The 21703-nt window shown below is 41.5% G+C and overlaps 1 protein-coding gene across 1 annotated transcript in view; it reads left to right on the top strand.

Moving 5' to 3' along the window:
• Positions 1-1126: 1126 nt before the first annotated feature.
• Positions 1127-21703, top strand: part of LOC128703022 (uncharacterized) — a gene marked incomplete in the record, with an annotated part of 52694 nt that continues 32117 nt past the window's right edge. The window contains 1 exon segment of the mRNA XM_070091910.1: positions 1127-1243.

The following is a 21703-nucleotide window of genomic DNA, read 5'->3' on the forward strand; positions in this document are numbered from 1 at the left end:
ACAGGTATCATCACTGCTGGTGAAGATACAGGTATCATCACTGCTGGTGAAGATACAGGTATCATCACTGCTGGTGAAGATACAGGTATCATCACTGCTGGTGAAGATACAGGTATCATCACTGCTGGTGAAGATACAGGTATCATCACTGCTGGTGAAGATACAGGTATCATCACTGCTGGTGAAGATACAGGTATCATCACTGCTGGTGAAGATACAGGTATCATCACTGCTGGTGAAGATACAGGTATCATCACTGCTGGTGAAGATACAGGTATCATCACAGCTGGTGAAGATACAGGTATCATCACTGCTGGTGAAGATACAGGTATCATCACTGCTGTGAAGAGACAGGTATCATCACTGCTTGTGAAGATACAGGTATCATCACTGCTGGTGAAGATACAGGTATCATCACTGCTGGTAAGCATGGCTATCAGCAGCTCTCCCACTAGTTGCCTTGCGCCCGGGTATCTAACTTTCGACCTTCAGTGTGTGAGCCGAACGCTCTGACCGCTGAGTTACATGGCACCTTGTAAATAAGAAAATAAGTTTTTATTAAGGACTCATGGGTAATTTAATTTTTTTACAGTGGTTTTTGTATGGTAAAATCTATAGAACTGAAAGTCCGGTAATACAATGAAGTCAAACAATGTGACTTATTTCCATTGGTAACGTGAAGTATACCATTGTTAACTGGCGGGCAATACAAGTATTGTAAGAATAACCTTCCTGAATGATAGATGTGTTAGGTAAACATATTTAACCTTGTAAAAACCATACACATGTGCCAAACTGCACATGTGTATAAAATGTATGAGAAAATGCTTTTTCAGCTTAGTCGCAATTAATATGAAAGTAATTCAACACTATAGATATTAAAAAAATCTTTATAAACAGCTGTAATTACGGTATATATTACTAAAAAAAATAAAACACAGCAACTGCTATGGAGAAGCATGGTCATGTATCCCTCTATTATCCTCTCAAATCATAGTTTGCTATTCTGTTTGCAGGTTTACTAAGATAAGATGTTGTAATAATCACAAGAGTATATTATATGCCACTGGTTGTTGTAATATCAGGCTAGTATTTATAAAATATAATAATAATAAACAGTGTGGTGGAGTTGTGTAGAGCGGTGGGGGTCAGCAGCAGCAGCAGTGCTCTACACAACACATATACCACCTGTCCTACCCACATTATTACCTTATTTTCCACATGCAGGCCTAGCCTATCCCAGGTACGCCACTCTCAAACTCTAATATACGTGTTTCTTTATAGTTATATATTTTTTGTCTTTCCTTCTTGGCGTTAGAGAGCATTTGAGAGACTTTTACTCGTTTACTGGAAGATTTTTGGAAGAGTCTGCCAGTGGTTGTCCTCCCAACACTTCCAGAGCAAGAAATATTGTTCTTATTCCACTACAAATGTCATAAGGAAAGTGGAAAACGCAAAGGTTATGGATTTATTTCTGTGAAGGTCAGGCACAACACTGAGGGAACTTTGTTGGCTTTGATATATATATTATATATATATATTATATATAATATATATATATATATATATATATATATATATATATATATATATATATATATATATATATATATATATATATATATATATATATATATATATATATATATATATATATATATATATATATATATTATATATATATATACACACAGAATTTATTTATTTATTGTGGTCTGTTTAGTGTTCTAAAATTAAAATGATTTCAATTCTAGCTGTTACAGGTATTGCAAAGGCAATATATCTGTTGATATAAATATCCTCTAATATCATTTGGTGTATCATGACTGCATTTCTTGAGATCATGGCTGAATCTAGAAATTTTTCATGTGTAAAATTTAATTAATTTTAGTTTATTTAGGTACAGTTTTGGATGATTTGCAGTTGTATTCCATACTAACAAATGTAAATTACCTAGGATAACCCCCTTCCCTTCAAAAAAAAAAAAGTGGTCGGACTTATTTACATTTCGGTCCTTGCAGTCTATTAGATACAATTAATATTTATGATTGTTATTAATAAAAATGAAATGTGAGTAATCAAATGCAAATAAGCTGAATAACTCAAATACACAAAAAAGAATTACATTAATGTCAAAAGGAAAAAAAATGGTTAAATGCAAGTCACATGAATACGTATTAACTATGCAAGAAATCGCATTTTGCTTTGGCATCACTCACTAGGTACATTAGATACATTAGACTACTTATTCAATAGTTTTTAAATGTAAAACGTGGCATACGTTTTAACTTTCAGGTTTCTCTAAACTTCAATAAATAATAAAATAAAAATATACTAGGAAAAGAAGGGTTAGTAATCCAGGATAAACCAATGAATGGGGCATATTTCCATTGGGTTCTATTATAGGTCATCAACAAGAATGCAACCCACAAAAGCCTATTAACTTGCAGGTATACATTTACTGCTGGGTAACAAGGTTTTAGGTGTTAGAAGACTTGCCCATTCACCCCACCTTTTTGGATTATTATTATTATTATAATCATGTGGGAGCGCTAAACCCTTTAGGATTATACAACTCATGTGGGGGGGGGAAGGTATTCAGGCTCAATTCAGGGAGCTGGAGCACAGATCCAGTTCCCTAGATCAAGAGCCCCTCACCAGCATCAAGGAACCTCCCTTGAGGGGCCACCTTTTTGGAGCTTAACTACATCCCCTCAGTAGTGAGCTGAATGAGTTATCCACTATGGCATGAAATAGTGACTATTTTGGCAACAACAGCTGGTGCTATTGCCATGGCTGTGTTGTAAAGGGCATTGGGTCTCGATACTTGTGTTTGAATGTCAGTGCTAAATTCATTGTGGCGAGGGTATATACGTAATGTGTCTAGATTTAGCTGTGCTTTAGGGATGGATACCTTTAGGTTAGGTTAAGCTGTGTCGTAAGCTACTTCTACAATGTCTCATTATGCTACTGAAATTTTCAAGTTGATCTTTCACTTGGGATGTGCATAGGTGTTATGTTCATTATTCTGTGCTTCATTATGCAGTGATAGGTAGATCATTTTCATTTATGTTTAAATCCTAATATGCTGTTTGCATTGAGAAGCATTATATTTGCAGTACCTACATTAAGTAACATTATACATTCAAAAATTGGTCACTGGTTTACTTTTTTCCACAGGAAAAATTATTTATGAAAATTGTTTATTTAGGTAATAATAGCCAAAAAGAATATTTGTTATGTAAATTGCTTTTTTTTAATTGATTTTGCAGTGGAAGCAGTTATAGAGAAATAGGGAAGAAACTTTATTTTAAAAAGTAAATTTAATAACATAACCAAACCAACCCTAACCTAACCTTGACCAGAAATAAAATTGTCAGTTAGGTTAGACTGGGTAATATTAGGTTAAGTTATATATGCAAGGTCTTTTCTCACAATCACTAAATTTAAATGTATTCATTGCACAATACAATTTATGCTGAGGAATTTACGTAATAATACACTCCAGTGTGAACATCGACCAGAAAAAGTTTTAATATTGTTTTTGATGGTATTGAGTCAGTTATTAGAAATTTGCTGGTACTTTAATCCCCTAGCAGTTTTCTGACTAACTTGTTACATAGCATCTTAATGCTCTGCACATTAATTGGACAGTGTTCTCAGATTGGAGGGATGGAACATGGAGAAAGTGATTATATTTAGATATTTGGGAGTGGTTGTGTTGGCAAATATGTTTATGAAAGATGAAGTGAATTATAGAATAGCAGAAAAAAAAGTATTAAATATTGAGGCATCTGTGGAAAGAAAGGAGTGAATCAGTGGAAGCAAAAAGGAGAATGTGCCAAAGTGTAGTGGTATGGGTGTGAGGCATGTTCTTTAAACGTTACAGTGAAGAGTCTAGAGGCAGTGATGCTATCATGTTTGAGATCAGTATGTGGTGTGAACACTTGTGCAGAAAATAATGCGAACACAAGAATGAAGGAACACTGCAGCAGGCCTACTGGCCCATGGTAGGTAAGTCTAATTCATACCCACCCACACCCACTCATGTACCTGTTCAACTTATATTTAAAGCTACCCAAAGTTCTCCTCTTCAAGGGGGGCTCCTTGGCTTGGTGAAGAGGCTCTTGGTCTGAGGAATTAGACCTGTCGGTCTCCTTCCTCAGACCGAACCTAATTACCCCCAATCCCCCCTTCCCTCTCCCATCCTCCCCTTTTTCCTTTCCTCCTCCTCCTCCCCACCCCTCCCTTTTGCCCCTCCTTTTTGGCCTTTGGGATTTTTTCCCACAGGCATGCTAGTTACTAGGTAGGGGAAAGGGTACCGGGGTCCATCCCATTCCGTTGAGGTTCTTGGCGGTGATGTAGTTTGCCGTGAAATCTGGATTGTCTGGGGATGTCCCGCTCCCTCTCTGGTATCCCGGAGGGTGGCTTTGGGTGTCTTTCGGGCGACGGGTGTATCTCTGGAAGCCACCTTTCGGATTCCGGGGGTGGTGGCCGAAGGAGGTATGCTTTGTGGCGGATATCCGGCCGCCCTCTCTTTTGTCCACCGAGGTAGCTCGGCAGATGTGAGGTTGCTATCCCGGATTCCTGGTTTACTGGCATGATGGGTAGGGTATGGCACGGGTTCCATGCTGCATCTGCGCTACTTGTGGTGCTGAGGTCCTCTTGGACGCAGAGGGAGATTTCTGGCCCTTTCATTCCTCCTAGGAACTATCCCTCCCCGGTCTCCCCTTTTTTTATTCTTTTTTTTATTTTTATTTTTTTTTTCTTAAAAACAAAAAGAAAGAAGTAACCTAACCATGGAGTACCTGATCCATGGCCCCATTACCCCCGGGCCCCTTATTGTTACTGCACCCCGTTCTGACCTCGCCTCGTCTTTTGGCCACTCTTCGGACATTCCTAAGGCCCCTGTACCTCTTGCTGGTGCTGTTTCCTCACCCGCTTCAGGTACTGGGGCTTCCACTGACTCCTTCGATTTGTCTGACCTCTGCTCTCCTTTGACTATGCTTCCGGCTTCTCCCTCTACGGTGCGGCGATTTTCATATCGCCGGCCCGTCCCACGTCGGACCGACTCTAGTCCCACTTCTAAACGTCAATGATAATCTCCTAATGATGTTACTTCGTTACCTTCCCTTTCTACTTGGAAAAGACCGACACGTCATGCACTCCCTCTCCACACTCAGTTTCAGACCACACAATGGACAATTCTTTACATTAAGACTGACTTCTACTGTCTATCTTTCTGACCACAGTATTGGCAAAGCGCTCCTACTCCACGTTGGTAGAGATATTTTCTTTCATGCTCTTAAGAGTGGTACGCGCATCATCACAGTCCAGAATTCTACCCAAGCTCATGATCTTTCTCTCACATATCGATACTATTCCTATCACTATCGAAAAACATCATTCCCTCAATTCTTGTAGTGGTACTGTTATTCTGCCCCATACCATAGTCCAACAGAATTTCCAGACATGTGGCACTGACATTCTCAAACAGCTGGAACTCCAAGATCTCCCAATTCTCAAGGTAGACACTTATGTTCTTCCTGCCTGCGGGCGAAGACGATGCCCTTGCATTGTGGCTCGTTTAACTTTTGACAGCCGTGAACTCCCATCCTCTGTTTATGTAGCAGGACATCGGTTACAAGTTTGGAAGGTGATCCCTACACCGCAACAGTGTAGGAATTGCCGGCGATTTGGCCACTTAGCAAAATATTGCAGATCTATAGCCGAATGCCCAGTCTGTGGTGCCAATGACCATTCTAATACGTCTTGCAGTCGAACTCCCTCTTGCCTTAATTGTCATGAGGCTCACCCTTTGTACTCTTGCCATTGCCAAGTCTACTTAATTGAGCAGGAAATTCATTGCCTCAAAGAGGCAGAAGGTCTCCTTATGCTATGGCGGTTTCTCATCTCCCCCTCCAAGGGAGACTGCCCCGTGTTTCTTATTCTCATGTTTCAAAGCGTCCCCCCACTTCTGAGGGTCACATCTTCTGCAGCCTCCTCTGCGGTTGCCAGTCCCATAGTCACTCCTGTATCTAATTCTTTTGCTGTCCTGGGCTCAGACGTCACTACTTCAACTCCTCAGTCTGTCCTCACTTCTTCGTGTCCTCCCTCACAAACCCTGGTATCGACAAGACCTCGTATGACACCTCCCAATCGTCCCTCTACTTCTCAGAGGCCCAAAAAATCTCCTTTAACCCCTCCTTCCCTTCATCCACCTCCACATTTTACCTTCCCGGTCTCTGTACCTGAGTCTTTCCCTTTCACTGGCTCTGTTGCAAGTGTGGAGGTTCATCCTCCTCCTCGTACTGTGCCTTCCTCCCCTGTCCCCTCCCAAGTTTCTTCCTCTTCTGCCACCTCCCAGGTTTCTGCCTCTTCTGTCCCCTCCCACACTTCTCCAGTTCCCTCCACCCTTTCACCCCCCCCCCCACCTAGGTACAGTCCATTACAGCTCCGGAGCGATCTTTACTCAAACTCCTCCTCCTTCCATCTCCAATATTGTCTCCCATACGACGTCTCTGAACTCTGAAACACTTGAAGCAATCTCTGAATATATTGCAGAGACCAAACCATCAATGGACACTGATCCACCCTCTGTTCCTTCTCTTTCCTCTTCTTCATCTGCGCAACTCCTTTCTTCACAACACACCGTTCCTTCACTACTTGAACGTTTTCCTTTGCCACCGCATGTGGACTTTTCTAACCCCTCTAGTCCGTAGGTACCCTTACCTGTGGATTTCAGGTATCTTTATCATTGCCAATCATGGCCTATTTACAGTGGAATATTCGTGGCCTCGGGTAATTGGGGTGAGCTTCAGATGTTGCTCTCTCAGTTTTCCCCTGTTGGTGTTTGCTTACAGGAACCAGAATTACACTCTGCTGTTATCTATCCTATATCAGGCTATAATTTATTGTATTCTTCAGATCCTTTTCCTGATGGGACCTTTAATGAAAGTGCCCTTCTTCTACGCACTGATATTCCGTACCATCAGCTATTTGTTTGTACTTCGCTGCATTACACAGCAGCCCGTATCCACTTGCATAGGCGGTATACAATCTGTTCTTTGTATCTCTCTCCTTCTCAGGCATTATCTATCCCAGATATTGCCTTTCTTGTTTCGTCATTACCGCCACCACTTCTGTTACTTGGCGATTTTTAATGCCCATCATTTCCTCTGGGGGGGTCTCACTGTGATTCCTGTGGCATTCAGTTAGAGGCTTTTCTTGCTACCCACCCCCTCCATGTTTTAAATACAGGTACTCGCACCCATTTTGATCCTCAGACTCATACTCTCTCTTGCATCAATCTCTCAGTCTGCTCTTCCTCCGCCGCATTAGACTTCACCTAGTCTGTTCTCCCGGATTTACATGACAGCGATCATTTGCCAGTCATTCTTACTTCCCCTTCATATTCACCACCTCTTCGTAACCCACGCTGGCAATTTGATCAGGCATATTGGAACCTCTACTCACAACTATGTAACTGTTTTTAGTGAGGTTCCTTCTTCGTCCTCCATTGATGAGCTTTTACACCTCTTCTTGTCCTCCGTTTTAACCGCAGCTTCTCATTCTATACCCCAAACTTCGGGCAGGCATTCTCAGAAATGCATGCCTTGGTGGTCTCCTGCTTGTGCTCGTGCAGTATGTTTGAAACGTGCTGCGTGGGGCAGGTACCGGTACAATAGAACCACGGAGAGACTTCTTGATTTTAAGCAGAAGCATGCGATTGCTTGCCGTGTCATCCATGACACTAAATGCACTTACTGGCGAAATTATGTCTCCACCATCACCTCTGCTTCCTCTATGAGTGCAGTTGTTCTGTGTTTTAGCACCTATTATTTTTCATGTTTCATTGAACAAATTCACTCTTAGTACAATTTTTAAGTTCTTCTTTTAGAGTAAATTGTTCTTTTGCTTGTTAAGTGTTGCTTGAGTGCAGTTAAGAGTTAAAGTGTTCCCTCAGTTCATTCCTTGATATATTTCTTTTCTTGTGTGTGTAATAATTTTTATTATTGCACATTGACTCATTTTGCAATAATTCTTGTGCAAACATTGTGTTGTCTTTAAAATTTTTCTTGCAGAGATTTTATGCAGTGTTGTGCAGTACTTTTTGATTAACAATTGTTATTTGCAGTATTGCTACAGTTTATTTCAGTGCAGTTTCATATGCTCTGTTCTGTGCATAATATTTTTTTTCTTTCTGTGCCATTTTATTTTATTTCAGTGAATTGTGTCCCAGTTTGTTTTATTTTGCACAAGCTTTATTGAGTCCATTTTATCATTTTATTATGTATTTCCCCATTACATTGAAAGTAAAGACAACTCACTGTGCCATTCATTCTATTTAAAGTAAAAGTTGAGCAAATTAGATTTGAGTAAAGTACAAGTTCTCTTGATTTTCAAAGTGTTGTTTGTTCAGATAAGCATTTTCTCTGTGACTGTGAGTTTCTTTGCTTACTGTGTGACCTGTCAATTTTTAGTTACTTATGCAGAATTGTTAAGCTTTTTTTTTTTCCCCATTTAAGTTCACTGTGTTGTGTGGTCCTCAGTTACGTTTTCTTCTGTTTCTCTAAATTCTTGTTTTACATTTTGCAAACATGTCTCAAGTTTTCTCAAGCGATGCCTCAGCACATGCTGCTAGTACAACCATTAATGCGTCAGCCCAAAATTCGAGTAACTCCTTATCAAACAATAGACATACTCAGACTTCTAGCCTGCGCAATTTCAGTCGTGATCCGTATGATGCTATGCCATTGTTCAATGGTAATCCAGACAACCTAGAAGGTTGGTTTTCCGCTGTTCAAGCCAGAGCTGATGCTTCAGTTGATGGTCTTCCATCTGAGAGTTGTTTAATCAGTATCGGAAAGGAGAGTCTAGCCCGTTCTCCAGCCGCCTCACATGTGTTTAATTTAATTCGTATGAAGGACTTTCAAGATCTAACCAGGTGGCAAGATTATGAACAGTTAATTCGCAACTATCTCGAACTGGTGCGAGAAACCGATCCGTTTGTCGTTCTCAAAGAATTAGTTTGCACAGCTCCGAGGCCAGAAGAGTCATTAGATGAGTTTGCCCTTTGTCTTAATAACCTAATGTCCTCATTCGTTAAAGCAGGTCAAAATTCCAAGTACCTTAAAGACAATGATAAACCAGCCCTTGATGGGTTTGTCAAATTAGCCGCATTTGGAGTTATTAAACAACTAATGCCACCGACATCTATGTATGTGTACAATTCAAGTTCGCTAGAAGCTACTATGGGACCGCTCGCCGTTCTCATCCATGTACGAAATTTGTGTCCCGAGGGAACCTTCCCTTATCGTAAGTCTACACCAACCACTTTGTCCACTCTGTACTCCCTCTAGTTTGTGCTACTACCAAAACTCCCAACCTTAATCACTCGCATCCATCATCCAAAGCTAGTGTTAAGAGCCATCATTCCCGTAGCACCCGTAGTATGTACAGTACCCACAGTCAAAGAACTTGCTACAATTGTGGTTACCGTGGCCATATTGCTATTAATTGTCATGATAGTCACCCTAAGAAGCGTCGTACTGATGATGAGTACCAGTCAGATCTTCCCTACTGTACTTATCATAGAATTCATGGACATGACACATCTGAGTGCAATGCTCTCTACAACCTGCAGTACTCTAGATCTTTCCGTGGCCGTTCCAACCGCAGAGCCAGGAGAGGAAACAGACGTCTTGGTTCTCAAACTAACCAGAACCAGGCTCATTCTTCCAATTCGGGGGAATCCGAGCGCCCAAGTCTACTCGTCCAGTCGTGACAGTAGTAGGTGATAACAAGTACACCATCCCAGTTCAAAATTCCTATGAAGCCTTAGCCAGCCTTGAGAATGACAACCCTGCTGTTGATGCTGCTTCACACGTCTCTGACGTAGAGGAATTTGGGGATGAAGTAGAAAATGCCTTCTCCGATGACAACCCACCTTTCTGTTTGCACATAACTCCTAATGAAACGATTGGTCCTTTAGTACAAGCTTCTGTCCATAATGCGCCCGTTCATGTGTTCATGGACTCTGGTGCGCAAGTTAATATCATCAGGTCTAGCTTGTTTAAAGAGAAGCAGTTACGCCGTGTCCTCCTCGTTGAACCAACTACTGTAACCTCCCTTAGTGGAGTAGCTGGTTCCCTTCTGCGAGTCCGAGGCCAGACTTCGCTCACCTTTACTATCCAAGGCAGAGACTTTACTGCTGCTTTTCTTGTTGTCGACCAGATTACTTTCCCTGGTGACCTTCTACTGGGATTTGCTTCCATGCGAGACTTACGCATTGTGCTCGACCCGTACCGATGGCATGCCCAAATTGACGACTTGATCATTCCATTTTGGGGTTACCAGCTTGGATCAGAAATCTGCCACACTGCTGCAGAGTATGATGTACGAATTAAGTCCTTACAAGCCAATGCATTCTCCAGTAGCGTACCCAAGCGGTCAGGCACTGGTAACTCTGTCACTCCCATCTGTGTTCCACCTACACCTTCAGACATGCAAGATAGTGTTCTGTTGCCTCAAGTGTCCGGGGACACTCAGACTGCCTTGAGTGCACAGCCTATCCCTGCAATGACTGCTAGTTCGAGTAGTAGTTTCTCCACAGGGGATGCCTTGTCAGAAAACGATTACTTGAAACTGGTAATGCCATCTCTTGTTGATGTCACATGCCATCTGCAGAAAGACGTCTCTGTTGCGGCTAGTGCTCTCACTAGAGTGTTGTTGTTCCTAATGTTCCAGATGGTGATAACGTCCTAGTTGACAGTGATTCCTGCAAGGTCAAGGGTTTATTTGTTGAACCTTCCTTACACGTTGTAAGAGACAGTAAGATCCATTTATTCCTTGCTAACACTTCGGGTCACAGTGTTTGTCTCAGAGCAAATACCAATCTCGTTGACCTAGTTCACTATCCTTACCCTGTTCAAGTACAGGATGACATGCCACCTGACCAGTGGGTCGGTGCTATTTCAACAGTGGAGACCTCATCCACTCCACTGGATCAATCCATTCCACCAGTTGAGGAGAAAGGCTTAGCTCCCACTGACTTCCCAGATGAAGTCAAGCGTTTGTTGACTCTGTTGAACAAACGTCGTAACGCCATTGCCTTACCAGGTGAGAAGATGGGTATAACGAACTTATTGTCCCATCGTATTCCACTTGAACCTGGTACTAGACCCATCTATATACCTGCATACAGAATGCCTCATTCCCAAGTTGCTGTCGCAGAAGAACTGATCAATCAGATGCTCAATGATGGAGTTATTGCACATAGCAATTCACCTTGGAATGCGCCCTTGATCCTAGTGCCTAAGAAGGACGGCACTTGGCGCCCTGTGATTGATTTTAGGAAGTTAAATGCGAAAACCATTCCCGATCGCTTCCCACTTCCTGTACTAGGTGATCTTTTATGCAGTAGTGGAGATAACAAAGTCTTCTCGACCCTGGACTTGTTACAAGGGTTTTGGCAAGTCCCTCTTCACGAGGACAGCCAAGAGTTAACTGCATTCTCTACTCCCACAGGTCATTATCACTTCCTACGAATGGCTTTTGGATTACGATCTTCTCCTATCACGTTCTCTAGACTTACGACCAATATCTTTAGAGGTCTTATAGGTAAAGCACTTATGGTGTACTTAGATGACATAATCGCCATGTCTGAAGATGTGGATACACACCTGAAAAGACTTGATATAGTACTTGGTAAGCTTGAAGAAGCCAATTTAAAAATCAAACTGTCCAAATGTCTATTTTTCAGATCAGAAATTAAGTTTCTGGGTCACGTAGTCACTCCTAGAGGGGTTACGACTGATCAAAGTAAAGTAATGGCAGTACTAAATTTTCCAACTCCCAAAACTGCTGATGCTGTAAGATCCTTTGTGGGTCTAGCAGGTTTCTACAGATCTTTCATTGCAAATTTTTCTTCAATAGCAACTCCACTAACTGAATTACTTAAGAAAGATGCTCCTTTCGTTTGGACCTTCCGTCAAGAAAGAGCATTCCAAACTCTAAAAGAAAAGCTAACATCTGCTCCAATTTTGAAATTCCCAGACTTTTCTAAGCCTTTCTATCTAACTGATGCTAGTTCAATTGGCATAGGTGCCGTACTAGCTCAAAGACTGATGGCAAGTACAACGCAGTTGCATTTGCTAGCCGAGTCCTTACGAAGGCTGAACATAATTATACAGTAACGGAGCAAGAAGCTTTAGCAATAGTATGGTCTTTAAAGCACTTCCAAGACATTATTTACCAGTACCCTGTTCATGTCTTGACAGACCATGCACCACTGATACCTTTATTCCAGAACAAACAGCCTACTGGAAGGTTAGCCAGATGGACCTTGACTATCCAAGAGTTCAATCCCACTTTTGAACATTTACCTGGCAAGTCAAATGTAGTTGCAGATGCTTTATCACGACACGTTAGTGTAGTTACTGCAGATCCTCCATTTACTGTCGAGGATGTCAAAAATGCCCAAAGAACAGATCCCATGTGGTCTGGTGTGATTCGATTCCTGCTCCAGGAAGATCTTATTCTGACTGTGAAGCCACCAGCACCCATTAGTGACTTTGTATTGAGCCAGGAATTACTGTATCGAACAGTCGAGTTGGGTACTCCAAGTAGAAGAGTGTACCAGTTAGTAATTCCACAGTCACTAGTGAACGTAGCTCTACAGCTAGTTCACGATGCACCAGGTGTTGCACACCCTGGTATGGATCGTTCTGTGAAACAAGCCAGAATGAAATACTTTTGGCCATGTATGGCAACTGACGTTTCCGAGTATGTTAAGAAATGTAGTGTTTGTATGCAACATAAAGGAAATGTCAATGGTCCTAATCCAATCCAAGTGTACCCAACCACTTGCGAACCGTGGGAAAGAGTTGCCCTTGACTTGTTAACCAATTTTAAATGTTCCCTCCAAGGCAACAAACATCTGTGTGTTATGGTAGACCATTTCACCAGATATTGTGAGTTAGTTCCTATTGCAGATAAGACTGCAGAGACAGTAGCTAAAGAGTTTAAAGAACACATTATCTGCAGGCATACCGCCCCTAAGTCCTTAGTAACAGATAATGGAGGTGAATTCTGTAATGAGATTCTTGAAAATTTGTGTACTTTATACAAGATCTCTAAATCCACCATTGTTCCTCATCATCCTGCCAGCAGTGGGTTAGCCGAACGAACCAATAAGAAAGTACTTGATGTCCTGAGAGCCGCTATCAACCCCAATAGTGAAACTTGGGATGAAGTCATACCAGATGTTCAATGTGCCATAAATTCTGCTTACAATGCTTCCATAGGTGATACTCCACATTATGCATTGTATGGTGTAGACAAGCGTTTACCCTATGAGTTGTTATATTCCACTCTGAAACCTAATTACAACCCTTATGATTTCGTAGCAACTCGTACCAGCATGGCTCAAAGTGTTTTTAGAAGAATCCGTGAAACGCTTCATAAATCAACAGCAGAATTTACTAGAGTAACTAATAGCCATGCTAAGCCATCAAAAGTTAAAGTAGGTTCGAGAGTAATGCTGACAAATTTCAACAAAACATCCGCAATGCCTAAGCTCGATCAAAAGTTTGTCGGACCTTATCGAGTTGTAGAACATATCTCTGGCAATAAGTATAAGGTTAGAGAAATTAGTACTGGTAAGTACAAAGAATCGCATTTAGATCATATGAAATTAGTATGCGATGTTGATGATATTGCTACCCAGACTAATGTGACAGATGCTGAAAATCCTCTTGACTCTGTACCCTCTACCTCAGATACTCAGTCAGATAATCAACCTGAATGTCGTTACTCCTTGCGTACTCGACAAGTAATGAGAAACCCACAAGTATCTTTTGTAGATACTCATTCATATCTCCCTCAGTCAAGGCATGTGTTAGCCATTGCAGAGGAATTCGATCCTCCCAGAGATGATAACCATTCTGCATATGTAAACCTCACCCTCGCAGAATTGGGTTTAAATGTACATAGTCTGTATAAGTAGATGTCCGAGATGAAGTAAATTGTCAACTGTCTGTTATTAACTGATTAGTTTTTCAGAATTTTTTTTTTTCGTATTCACGTTCCCTCCGTATTCTGAGAATTTGACAGTAATGATCTGAGTGCACCAGATACCTTTGCTGTTAATTTCACCTTGTATATATATATATTTATTCTTCCTCAGAATCCGTAGAGTGCATGAATACAGATCGATCGATCAATTCCATCCATATTGTACAATGATTTGTTCTTATAGTTTGTAATGCATTACGTTAAAAAATCATTACGTTAAAAGTGATTACGTTACACCCATTATGTAAAGCTCATTTTGTTAAAATCCATTATGATACCATCCATTAGTTCTAAGTTATATATGAATTAGTTATTGTATAGAATCAGCCCAGAACCACCTGCCTGTTCAGCCTATAGGATAGTAGTGTATGTCGAGACGACATACGTAACATGACCGAGCTGTCAGCATAGTTTCTGAATCCCCTTACATGTGTTGTATAGATTAGCTGAGCATTATAGTATCATCCATGTGTTTATATAGAAGACCCCTTAGGCCTGTGACTGTATGACGTCACGGGATGCAGCTTGAGTGTGAGGCGAGCTACCTCGGCCTCAGTCGGCGTTTGACATAGGCTAGGACAAGGCAGAGGCTGGGCTCCATCTCCCATCATCACAGTCTGACAATATATCGTTACCATCCAACCAGTGTGTCTACCTTCAACCCTCGATATCTCCATTTAAGAACCCCTATGATACGAAAACTGAGTGGTAAATATTCTCCTGACCCGGCTCCTGTTCTATGGGTTGCCAGTGTTGATATAGCAAACCCACTAGATGTTGCCAATGAAATTGGCAATCATCTGGTCCGTATTTCTCAGGGGCTCCTCGTTTCTTTCCTCAAAGTCTGCCAGAGAGTTAGCACCCTTGGACTTTTCTTCTCTCAGAGAAGAGCAGTATAATGTGCCTTTTAGACTTCAGGAACTGGAGGCAACACTCTCAGCTTGCTGATCATCGGCAGCTGGGCCCGATGACATTCATATTCGTATGGTACAACATTTACATCAGTCAGCCCTTGCAGTCCTATTACGCCTTTTCAGTCTTATTTGGTCACAGGGAGTTCTTCCACAGCTGTGGAAATCTGCCATTGTTCTCTCTTTCTGCAAACCAGGTACTATGGGACATGAAGCCTCCCACTATCATCCCATTGCTCTTACCAGTGCAGTTTGCAAAGTGATGGAACGCCTGGTAAATAGACGTTTAGTGTGGTATTTAGAGACACAACAGTCTCTCCACTCATCAATATGACTTTCGTAAGGGCCGTTCTACCATAGACCCCTTACTACTCTTGGATACGTATGTTTGTAATGCCTTTGCGAATAACCACTCGCTTATTGCCATATTTTTCGACCTTGAGAAGGCATATGACACAACTTGGAGGTATAATATTTTGGCCCAAGCCCACTCCTTAGGCCTTCGAGGCAATCTACCATCCTTCCTTAAGAACTTTTTAATCGACAGACATTTCCATGTTCGGGTTAATAATGTGCTCTCTCCGGACTTTATCCAAGCTGAAGGTGTCCCCCAGGGATGTGTTCTGAGCACAACACTTTTTCTCCTTGCTATAAATGATTTGGCCTCTAGTCTTCCATCCAATATTTGGTCATCACACTATGTTGATGACTTTGCTGTTGCATGTGCAGGCGCTGACTGTCACCTCATTACAGTTTCTCTCCAACATGCCGTCGACCGTGTTTCCAATTGGGCCACCACACATGGGTTTAAATTTTCCAGTACCAAAACTCGCCAAATTACTTTCACTAGATGCTCTGTCATCTCTGATTATCCTTTGTACCTCAATGGCTCCCGTATCCCTGAACGTGATACAGTCAGGTTTCTAGGCCTCTTTGACCGTAGGTTATCCTGGAAACCTCACATTACCTCTCTGAAGGCAACTTGTCACAGCCGGCTGAACCTTCTTAAAACCCTTGCTCATCTTTCATGGGGAGCTGATCGTCGAACTCTCCTTCGCCTACATTCCGCCCTCATTTTATCGAAACTTGATTATGGTGACCAATTCTATTCAGCGGCCTCTCCTGCTACTCTCTCTAGCCTTAATCCCATTCATCACCAAGGATTACGTTTATGCCTTGGTGCTTTTCGCTCTTCCCCTGTTGAGAGCCTCTATGCAGAAGCGAACGTTTCATCCTTATCTGATCGCCATGATGCCCATTGCCTTCGCTACTGTGTACGCTCTCATGATCTCTGCAATCCTTTCATTTATAGAATGGTCATCGATATTAGTAGACATTCTTTATTTGTTTGTTGCCCCTGTTTGCTCCGTCCCTTCTCCCTTCGCCTACATTCGCTCTTGTCTTCTCTTCAATTACCACCTCTCTATGTTCATGTAGCATCTCACTTTTCCCTACCCCCCTGGGAAGTTCCAGCTGTTCGAGTCTGTTCTTTCTCACTCCCTTGCTCGAAAGCCCAACTGTCTACGGTAGCTTCCCGCTCTCTTTTTCTTGACCACTTCCACACTCATTCTCATGCCATTGCAGTGTACACAGATGGCTCTAAGTCTTCTGACGGCGTAGGATTTGCAGCAGTGTTTCCAGACAGTGTCGTATGAGGGCATTTACTATCTTCGGCTAGTATCTTTACTGCTGAATTGTATGCCATTCTTGCAGCATTTATCCGTATTGCATCCATGCCTATGTCATCATTTGTGGTTGTCTCAGACTCCCTTAGTGCTTAACAGGTTATACAGAAATTTGATACACCTCACCCCTTAGTCCTCCGTATCCAGCTTTGGCTATGCCGCATTTCTTCCAAGCATAAAGATATTGTTTTTTGTTGGGTCCCTGGTCATGTTGACATACAGGGCAATGAACAGGCAGACACTGCTGTGCGATCAGCAGTACATGTTTCATATAGAAGTGTTCCATTTATGGACTATTTTGCTGCAATAGCTACCCACCTTCACACCCGTTGGCAACAACATTGGTCTACTCTGCTCATTAACAAACTTCAATCTATTAAACCGAGTATAGGTTACTGGCCGTCTTCTTGTCACCAGTGTCGAGGTTGGGAGACTACTCTCTCCCATCTTCGCATTGGCCATACTAGTCTTACTCATGGTTATCTCATGGAGAGGCGCCCTGCTCCTCTATGTGAGAATTGTCAGGTTCCATTATCGGTCAGCCACATTCTATTAGACTGCCCACTTTATCAACGAGCACGCAGAATATACCTCCAACGTCGTCTTCGCTCCGCTGCTCTCTCTTTACCTTCCCTTCTCGCTGATGGACCCACCTTTCATCCGGACTCTCTCATTGACTTTTTGACAACAACTGACTTACTTCACAAACTCTGATGATACCTTCAGCCCTTTCTACTTCAATCTCTTGCTGCCCTCTACACCCGCACTATCCCCTGCCCCGCTGTTTTCTGTAACCTACTGATCATCCCTCCCCCCTTCTACCGCCCAATACCCTCGCTTCCTTCCCTACCCTTCAGCGCTGTATAGCCCTTGTGGCTTAGCACTTCTTTTTGATTATAATAATACTACCCAAAGTTCTTTCCTCAGTGGACAAGTCCTCAGTGGACAAGTCCACTGAGGACTAGTTCTACTCATCTACAACTATTGCCTAAACCAGTACTTGCAAATATTCTTTCTGAATCTAAATTTCTCCAACTTTAAGCCATTCCTATGAAGACTGTCTTGGTTGATATTTTCTACACTGTTTATATCCCCGTATTTATTCCAGTTTTCCATGTTTACACTTCAGTCATATCTCTAATTCTGTTTCTTTCCAAAGAGTGCAAGTTAAGTACCTTTTGCCTATTTTCTTAGAAAAAGTTTCTAATATGTATCTGAAATTGCCTTCATCCTCCTCCTCTGTATATTATCGATGACATGTAATATGGGGACCAGAACTGAGCAACATAATCTGATGAGGTTTAACCAAAGATATATAAAGTTGAAGTATAACCTTAGCACTTCTATTGTCTGTACTTCTTGATAGGAAACCAAAAATCCCATTAGCTTTATTACGAACACTTATGCACTGTTGTCTTGGCTTTAAATATCTACTAACCAGAACTCCTAAATATTTTTTGCATTCACATTTACTAAGAGTTACATTATTTAACTTATAAGCACCATGGTTTTTTCCTTTTTCTTAGGATTAGAACTTTGCACTTGTCTGCAATGAACTACATCTTCCACTTCTTTGACCATCTCTCATCAATCTATCCAGGTGTGGTGATATGAAAAATGCTGATAATTTTGTTCAGATTATTAATCCACTGAGTTAGTAATGCAGAATAACCACCTAATAAAAGCATGTCATCATCAGACTGGTTTATTTACACTGGGGTCCTTAATCCTCTCCACAAGGGTAATAGGTGTAAGGAAATTTGCCTAACATGAGTACTGAATATGTCCCTCATTTGTGAGCCGAAGCTGCTTCCAGTTGAGTTATATTCCTATTGTTCCCATTAAACCTCTTGGAATTGGTTGGAACTGTATTATTTCACATTTGCTCTAGAATAATAAAGGAAATTTCAGGAAGATTTTTGTCTTTATCATTAATTAATATTGAAAACATACCCATATAGCTAAGATGTATTTCTAAAGCTTTTAAAGGAAGCACAGTACAGTACATGTATATACCTCCCACATTCAGCTCCCATACTACATTATTCATTCTCAGTCTTCACATTAGATTGAAAGAGACACTCAGCAAAAGGAGACCTTCATTAATGCAACATTTCTCCTGTATGAGACTTTTTCCAAGTGCCCGATAAAGCCTCATGTAGGTGAAACTTTGAAACAATAAAGGTCTCCTTATTCTGTGTCTTTTTAAAGATTTGTTGGCTATGGCATACTTGGACTACATTCTATTTATTAAGTTTACAGTGGTTTCCATGTGTTTCATTTCAGTATCTAAATAAAAGTGTATTATACCAAACATACAAAGTTGCCTAAAAGTTTGTTATAGTGGGTGTAAGGCTGTAAATAGAAAAGTATTTATAATGCTGTCTGTTTTTGGAGTGTAAATGAGAATTTACTTTTAATTATCTGAGAGGCAATCTGATGTATACAGTGGACCCTTGCCTAACGCTATTAATCCATTCCTGAGAGCTCTACGTTAGGCGAAATTATCGTTAGGCGAATTAATTTTCCACATAAGAAATAATGGAAATCAAATTAATCCGTTCCTGACACCCCAAAGTATGAACAAAAAAAAATTTTTACCACATGAAATATTAATTTTAATACACAAAAACTGAAGAAGACATGCACAGTTACATGACACTTACCTTTGTGAACATTAAAATGGTATAAAATACTGACAGGTTGTTAGGTAAGACACATATGCAACAGTTAAGTATCTTTATTTCAAAACGTTTCGCCTACACAGTAGGCTTATTCAGTCGAGTACAGAAAAGTTGATAGAAGCAGAAGATACTTGAAGAGGATGTAATCAGTCCATCACCCTTGAAGTTTTGAGGTGGTCAGTCCCTCAGTCTGGAGAAGAGTTGTTCCATAGTCTGAAACAATATGGAGTTGAAGTGACAGGATGGAGCCTTATATACTGCCAGGAGGTGAGATGTAGGCCACTAGTAGAGGTAAGAATGTAGTCGTTGGGAGGTCAGGTCCCTCTCAAATCCAGCCATTCTCACTAGTAGAAGTTGTCCAAGTTGATTTCAGGCCTGTACCAAGATACACTTGTGTTTGAGAGGATTTGAGAGGGACCTGACCTCCCAATGACTACATTCTTACCTCTGCTAGTGGCCTACATCTCACCTCCTGGCGGTATATAAGGCTCCATCCTGTCACTTCAACTCCATATTGTTTCAGACTATGAAACGGCTTTTCTCCAGACTGAGGGACTGACCACCTCAAAACTTCAAAGGTGATGGACTGATTACATCGTCTTCAAATATCTTTTGCTTCTATCAACTTTTCTGTACTCGACTGAAGAAGCCTACTGTGTAGGCAAAACGTTTCGAAATAAAGATACCTAACTGTTGCATATGTGTCTTACCTAACACACTTACCTTTATTGAAGATCTGGTGATGATTGATGGGATGGGAGGAGGGGAAAGTGTTGATGGTGTTAGTGTTTAGAAGGGGAATCCCCTTCCATTAGGACTTGAGGTGGCAAGTCCTTTTCCGGGGTTACTTCCCTTCTTCTTTTAATGCCACTAGGACCATCTTGAGAGTCACTGGACCTCTGTTGCACAACATATCTGTCCATAGAGGCCTGTACCTCCCGTTCCTTTATGACATTCCTAAAGTGTTTCACAACATTGTCAGTGTAATAGTCACCAGCAGGGCTTGCAATAGCTGTGTGAGGGTGATTTTCATCAAAAAAGGTTTGCACTTTAAGCCACATTGCACACATTTCCTTAATCTTTGAAGTAGGCAACTTCTTCAATTTCTCTATCCCCTCCTCCGAAGCAGTTTCCTCAGGTGTGCCCTGTTGCTGTTGAAGATGATCTAGCAGCTAATCAGTGGCTAGTTCTTCATTGTCCTCCTCCACCAACTCTTCCACATCCTCCCCACTAACCTCCAACCCCAAGGACTTCCCCAATGCCACAATGGATTCCACAACTGGCATACACTTCTCAGGGATAGCCTCAAATCCTTCAAAATCCCTTTTGTCTACACATTCTGGCAACAGTTTCTTCCAAGCAGAGTTCAAGGTCCTCTTAGTCACTTCCTCCCAAGCCTTACCTATAATGTTTACACAATTGAGGATGCTTAAGTGATCTCTCCAAAACTCTCTTAGAGTCAATTGAGTTTCTGAGGTCACTACAAAACACCTTTCAAACATAGCTTTTGTGTACAGTTTCTTGAAGTTGGAAATGATCTGCTGGTCCATTGGCTGCAGGAGAGGAGTGGTATTAGGAGGCAAAAACTTGACCTTAATGAAGCTCATTTCCTGCAGAAAGTCGCTCTCCCATGTCTGAAGGATGACCAGGAGCATTGTCTAATACCAGGAGGCACTTAAGGTCTAATCTCTTTTCAATTAGGTAATTTTTCACAGTGGGGACAAATGCATGGTGTAACCAGTCATAGAAAAAGTCCCTAGTGACCTATGCCTTACTGTTTGCCCTCCACAGCACACACAAATTAGCCTTGAGGACATTGTTTTTCCTGAACACACTGGGAGTTTCAGAGTGATACACCAATAAAGGCTTCACTTTGCAATCACCACTAGCATTGGCACACATCAACAGAGTAAGCCTGTCTTTCATAGGCTTATGTCCTGGGAGTGCCTTTTCCTCCTGAGTAATGTAGGTCCTGCTTGGCATTTTCTTCCAAAACAGGCCTGTTTCGTCACAAACACTTGTTCAGGTTTCAGTCCTTAACTGTCTATGTACTCCTTGAATTCCTGCACATATTTTTCAGCCGCTTTGTGGTCCGAACTGGCAGCCTCACCATGCCTTATCACACTATGTATGCCACTATGATTCTTAAATCTCTCAAACCAACTTTTGCTGGCCTTAAATTCACTCACATTACCACTAGTTGCAGGCATTTTTCTAATTAAATCGTCATGCAACTTCCTAGCCTTTTCACATATGATCGCTTGAGAGATGCTGTCTCCTGCTATCTGTTTTTCGTTTATCCACACCAATAACTTTCTCTCAACATCTATCACTTGCGATCTCCATT

This window comes from Cherax quadricarinatus, chromosome 37 (genome assembly GCF_038502225.1).
Source record: "Cherax quadricarinatus isolate ZL_2023a chromosome 37, ASM3850222v1, whole genome shotgun sequence".
Classification (NCBI taxonomy): Eukaryota; Metazoa; Arthropoda; class Malacostraca; order Decapoda; family Parastacidae; genus Cherax; species Cherax quadricarinatus.